Source organism: Talpa occidentalis, unplaced genomic scaffold (assembly GCF_014898055.3).
Source record: "Talpa occidentalis isolate TD23 unplaced genomic scaffold, MPIMG_talOcc4v2.1 talOcc4.17, whole genome shotgun sequence".
Lineage (NCBI taxonomy): Eukaryota > Metazoa > Chordata > Mammalia > Eulipotyphla > Talpidae > Talpa > Talpa occidentalis.
The window spans coordinates 21,541,838-21,547,554 of record NW_023601754.1 but is presented as its reverse complement, the minus strand read 5'-3'; positions in this window follow the sequence as shown (position 1 = coordinate 21,547,554).

Below are 5,717 nucleotides of genomic sequence, written 5' to 3'. Positions count from 1 at the left end.
AGACAAAGACATTACAATAGAGAAAGACTACAAACTAATATCTCCCATATGCATAGATCAAAAAATCCCCAACAAAATATTAGCAAATGGAATCCAACAATGTATAAAAAGAATTATACACCATGACCAACTAGGATTTACTCCAGGTATACAAGACTGGTTCAACATTCAAAAATCAATTTAAATAATCCACCACATCAACATAGGATAAAAATCATATGATCCTATCAAGTGATCTAAAAAAGACATTTGACAAAATGCAATATCCACTCATAATCATGAATAAAAAAAAACTCTCAGCCAACTAGAAATAGAGGGGCACTTTCTCAATCTGATAAAGAACATCTACAAAAATCCTGCAGCTTAAAAATCATATGTGGTGGCAAGAAACTGAATGCTTTATAGAGCTGCTCTCCTGTAAAGGAACCAGGGTTCCTTGAAGAAATGACTGCTTTGGGGACAGGGGCCAGAAATGTCCAACATAAGCCTCAAACATCTTGTAGTGCAAAAAAAGTAAGGAATGTATTTTTTAAACTTGATATTGAAAGGTATTGTAGGGGAGGTGGGGAGGGGAGAGGCACTGACAGGGAGGGCTCTTAATGACCCACCTGGACTGCCTTGGGCAATGCAATGAAGTGGTAGGACCTGCACCCCAAACTACAAAATAAATGCCTTTGAGTCCATACTGGATAAATTACCCAATTGAATAAATAAGTAAATGGGGGGGGGAGATAAATCTCTTTAACAGAGGAATTCCAGATAATTTATGTGGATTCTCAGCTGCCAAAGGGAGGAAGAATAACTCCCACTCCTTAAGTGTGGGCTGCACGCCTTGACTTCCTTCTGCAGAACGCGGTGTGCCATGGACATGCCTGGCCAGTGCCACCTGCTCCAGGTGACCAAGGTCAGTGTCCACTGAGGCAAGTCAAGTGGCTGGTTTATACCATCCTTACAATGTGGTGTCTTCCCCCAAACCCATAACTCCACGTTAGTCACGGGGAAAATGCTAGACAAATTCTGATGAAAGCACATTTTAAATAAGACTTGACGGGTACTCCTCCAAGCTGCCAAGGTCACCAAAAACAAGGAATGTTCTGAGAAACTGTCACAGGCAATATGGCCTAAGAAGACACGACAGCTCAATGTCATGAGCACCCTAGCTGGGATCTCCAGGCAGAAAAAAAGACAATCAGTGAAAATTAAAAGAAATCGGAATGAAATGTGGACATCAGTCAATAAGAATGTATTGATATTGGTTCCTTAATTGTGTCAAATGTACTAAACTAATGTAAGATGTTAATAGCAGAAAGCAGATGAGTGGTTACAGGGGAATTCTCTGTACGAGCTTCTCAATTTGTCTATAAATTTAATAGCTGTAAAAAAAAAAAAGTAAAAGTCTATTAAAAACAAAAAAAGTCACCTCCTCCCTGAAGCCCTCTGCTCCCTTGAAGATCCCAGGGATTTGGCACTTCCTCCACCCTGGCACTCACTGCATTTCTCCATGTCTGCCCCCCCTACCCAGTCCTGAGTCTGCCCAGACCAACAATTTTCACTTTTCCACCTGCCAGCATTTGAAAGGGGGGCACTGCATTTTCTGAGAACGGTTTTTCAAGACAACAACCTGTGCTTGCGTGCAGGTGTTCTGATCTGTTCCAGAAACAGCCTGTCCTGCTGCCTGCTGCCCTCTCTGGAGACTTCGCTGTCTGCGTTAGAAGGGTCCAAGTGCCCCGGGGCTGGAAGCCACTCTAGACATAGCTCCAGGCCCAGAGTACTGTTTTGACCTCTCTCCCCTTCCCCAGGTGCCCCCATCTCTGCTCTGGGACTCAGGGCCCCTATGAGGAGCAGTTGCTAGAATCAGGAATGTTGGCTTTAGTCTGAGTTGTTTTCCCCGCCTGAAGCAGTTAAGCTGTTCTATTTTTAAAGCCCTTAGTTTCTCTCTGTCTTGCCCAGAAGGTGGCTGGGGCTGCAGGCCCCTGCTCTGGATAAACGCTTTTGCTCTTCCCTCTCTCCTTGCTTTTTATGCCATCACCAATACCGTCCTCCCCCTGGTGTTGTCAGGGGAAGCTGGGCTCATAATTCTTCCAGGGAAAGCTTTAGAAAGAAAGAAATTAAGTTCAATCAAAGTGTCAGGCCTGAATTGTGTGTGTGTTGGGGTGTAGGTAAAAGCAGCTTAATAAGGCCCTATCACCTCTGTTTCTCTCCCCACCCCCACTGCACCAAAATGCAGCCCCTTCTAGACCTTAACCTTTATTAAGTGACAACAGGAGCTAATCAAATAAACAAGTGCCAATATGAGGTGAGGTCCACCCTGCCAGAAGCCGGTCAGACAGAGGTGCCCCCCACCCTACACGCAGCGATCATTTAAGTCTTCGTCACAGAACGGCTCTTCTAGGACCTGTCCCTGTCTGGTCTCGTGTCTCCTGCAGCCAGTTCTTCCCCACTCAGGGCTCTTGACCTGTGACCTTTAATCCTGTGAGGTCCAAGCTTATTCCACCAGCTCAGATCTGTCCTCCGTGCTCCAAACCCTGATCTCTAGCTACTTGACGTTGGCATGCAGTGTGACAAATGCATGTGTCCCTAAGTGACAAATGCAAACCTCAAATGCATGCATGCCCAAGTGACCTCAGACCCCTCCTGCTCCTGTTGCTCTCCCTGGGGTGGCAATGCTGCCCATCCTGTGGCATCACCATGAATCTTGCAGAAATCAGACAGACCGCCCTTGACACCATCCTTCCACGTCTCTGCATCCTCATGCATCACTAGGTCTCAAGGATCGAATTCCTAAATAGCCCTCAAGTCTGATCTCACTGTCGCCATAGTGGGCCTGACAGCCCTTGCCCCTAAGCCTGTCACGCAGCCTCGGTGGCTGGCTTCCACTCCTGCCCTTGCCAAGCCTTTCTCTTCCCAACAGCCAGCCTGACTTCTGGACATGCAGAAACAGTCATGGAATAGCTCTAGTTTGATTTTCCACGGGAACCGCTGCTCTCAGAAAGAAGGCCTGCAGCCTCCCGGGCCACACAGGACCTGACCCCGCACTGCCAGCCTCACCTCACTCCCTTCTCTCCCCTGCATGTGCACACTGGCCCCTTCTCGGTTTTTCCAGTGATTTCCATGGATCCAAGATGTTTTCCACCTACCTTGGGTGTTTTGCACATGCTGTTCCTTCTCCAGGAATGTTCCCCGGCCCTCCCTTGGCCCAGTTCACTCCTAGTCACGCCTCATATGTCACCTCAAAATCAGGCCCTCACAGCTCAGTCACGTACACAGGAGTCTCCTGCACAGCCCTGTAGGTGGTGGGACGTGAGGGTTCAGTCTTCTTGTGGGCTGGGTCTGGGAATGTGTCTGGTTCTAGCTGTAATCCCAGCCCCTCTCCTGGCTGCTTTTTACTTCAAAGTTGGACTCTTCTTAAGGAGGAATTTTTTTTAAAAAAGATTTATTTATTTATTTATACAAGCACTGGGTACAGTCAGAAGTGCAGGAGGGTGAGAGAATTTACCAGAGCCAGAGCAGGGAACAGAACAGGCAGACTGATGAAGTACACTGCTGAGGGGAGCAGCGGGCAGCAGAAGAGGTCTGCGCGCCATGTGGGACACTCGTGGGCTGCTGGGGACCGAACCGGCACTGCAGAGGCTGTGGGCAGCCTCGCAGCCCAGCGCTCAACTGCTGCGCCACCAGGGGAGGCCCAAGGAGGAAATTTTTATCATGCTTCTTCCTAGATAGCTCAGAGACAGAAACATTTCACTGCTGCCCAGGTCACACGGTGCTAGTAGCAGTGCCAGAATCTGAACAAGGCCAACTTGCCTCCAGAGCTCTCAGAATCTTACTCCTGACCTGCTCCTCTGTGTTGGTGAGACCTGGGCCAGCATGCCCCTGAGGCTGCTTTCCTCCAGGGCAGACTCTTACCCACATTGAGGGTGAGGATAACAAACTACTTGGAATCCTGAGCCAGGGGCTGGGTGAGGGATGTGACGCACCCCCATGGTGTGAGAGAGCACCCCCATGAAGAGAGTGAGCACATGCACACCCCTCCTTTTGGTCCCTAACTATAAACACTGATGGAGTGCCTCCCCCTGCCTGGCGCTATGTTACATGTTTGCACATGTCCGTGTAATTAAGCTTTACAAGAATCTTACAACTTAGGCATTATTATTCCCATTTTTCAGATAAGAAAACTGAGGCCCAGAAGCAAATAACTTGCTGAAAGTTACACAGCAGGTCATGGCAAAGCTGGGATGCGAACCCAGGCAGCCTCACTCAAGTGGTCGCACCTCCGGCTACTGCTTCACCGCGGGAATGGGCTTGGCAGCCCTGGCGGGAGAGGAGACACCCCCTGATCCCCCGGATGAGGCATGACCCTGTGAGGTGACCCTCTGTGCAGGGTCATCGGGTGTTGAGCTCAGCAACACAAGCACGGAAATGGCTCTCATTCGTGTGTCCTGGAGGTTTCTGCTCCAGGACCCCCACCTCGGGGTTCGCCCACTTCCTGCCTTTTCCAGAGTCTCATTCCCCAAACTTCTTTTTCATTCTGTAAGCTGCCATAAGGTAGATGAAGAAATTCCTCTTCTGCTTAAAATAGCAAATTTCTGTTTCTTACAGTCAAGGTGTCCTCATGGACACTTTCCGGAACTCTGGGTTGAGGTTCCAACAAAAAGGCAGCGGACTCTGACCTCTGATGGCTCCAAGAAGGTTTTTCTCACACTTGAATTTAAGCCAATGTTCTGACGAAAGGAGTGTGGCAGGGAGCCTAGTGCCTGTCACTGGGACAGGCAAGGCCTGTGGAGGGTGGGCAGGGACCTCCAAGACCAGGGGGGAGCCTAGGGAGAGGGGCAAGGGAGAGCAGGGGACAGGTGGGACCCTGGGTAAGGAAGGGACAGCAGGTCAGGTGCTGGGCAGCGTAAAGGCCAAATTAAAATGACAGGAGCCAGGCAGGTAGGCGCTGGGTGGGTACAGTTTGTGCAATGGCTCCTATGACTCTGCTTCATTATCAGTGCAGAATTCAGGAAGAAACTTCACATGCAGCATGGGCTGTCACCATTAAGTGAAAGTGAAGGATGCGTCCCCAAACAGCCGCCCAGGCATCCTATTGAGAGGCAGCCATGTGAGCCACCAAAGCCAGGACATCCCTCGTCCCACAAGGTGAGCTGACACTAATTACACTTCTCAATGATCGCCTCAGAATTACAGAAGTAACAACCTGTATAATCAAATTTCATTATGGGAAATAATAAGCCTCTCAGTTCCCATCCACATTCGCTTCATTCTGAAAATCACACACAAGGAGAGGGAAAGCAGAGGTGCTGATTCAGCAGATGTCTGGTCACTACCTCCACGCCGTGGTCCAGGCCAGGTGTCCGGAGCAATTATTTTGCAAAACTGGGCTGCACACAGAGTCTCTCCTGGGGCTCGTGAAAATGCAGAGCCCCGGCCCAGAGCTACTGAGTCAGGCTCTCAGGGGCAGGAAGTGGCAGGCTGGTGTTACACAAGCCCCAAGGTAAAGGGTTACCAGAGACGTGGTCAGGTGGCCTGGGGTGCGGGACAGACCTTAAAGGGCCAAGGTAAATAATTTGCAGCTTATTGTGAATGAGCGGGGAACCCATCTGGAAGTTTCAGCAGAGGAGAGCTGTTGACATGCAAGAGCACAGGCCGGGAGAGAGGCTGGACACTGCCATTGTCCACGGGAGAGAGGCCGGGTCAGCTGGCTGTTGGATTATTCTGAA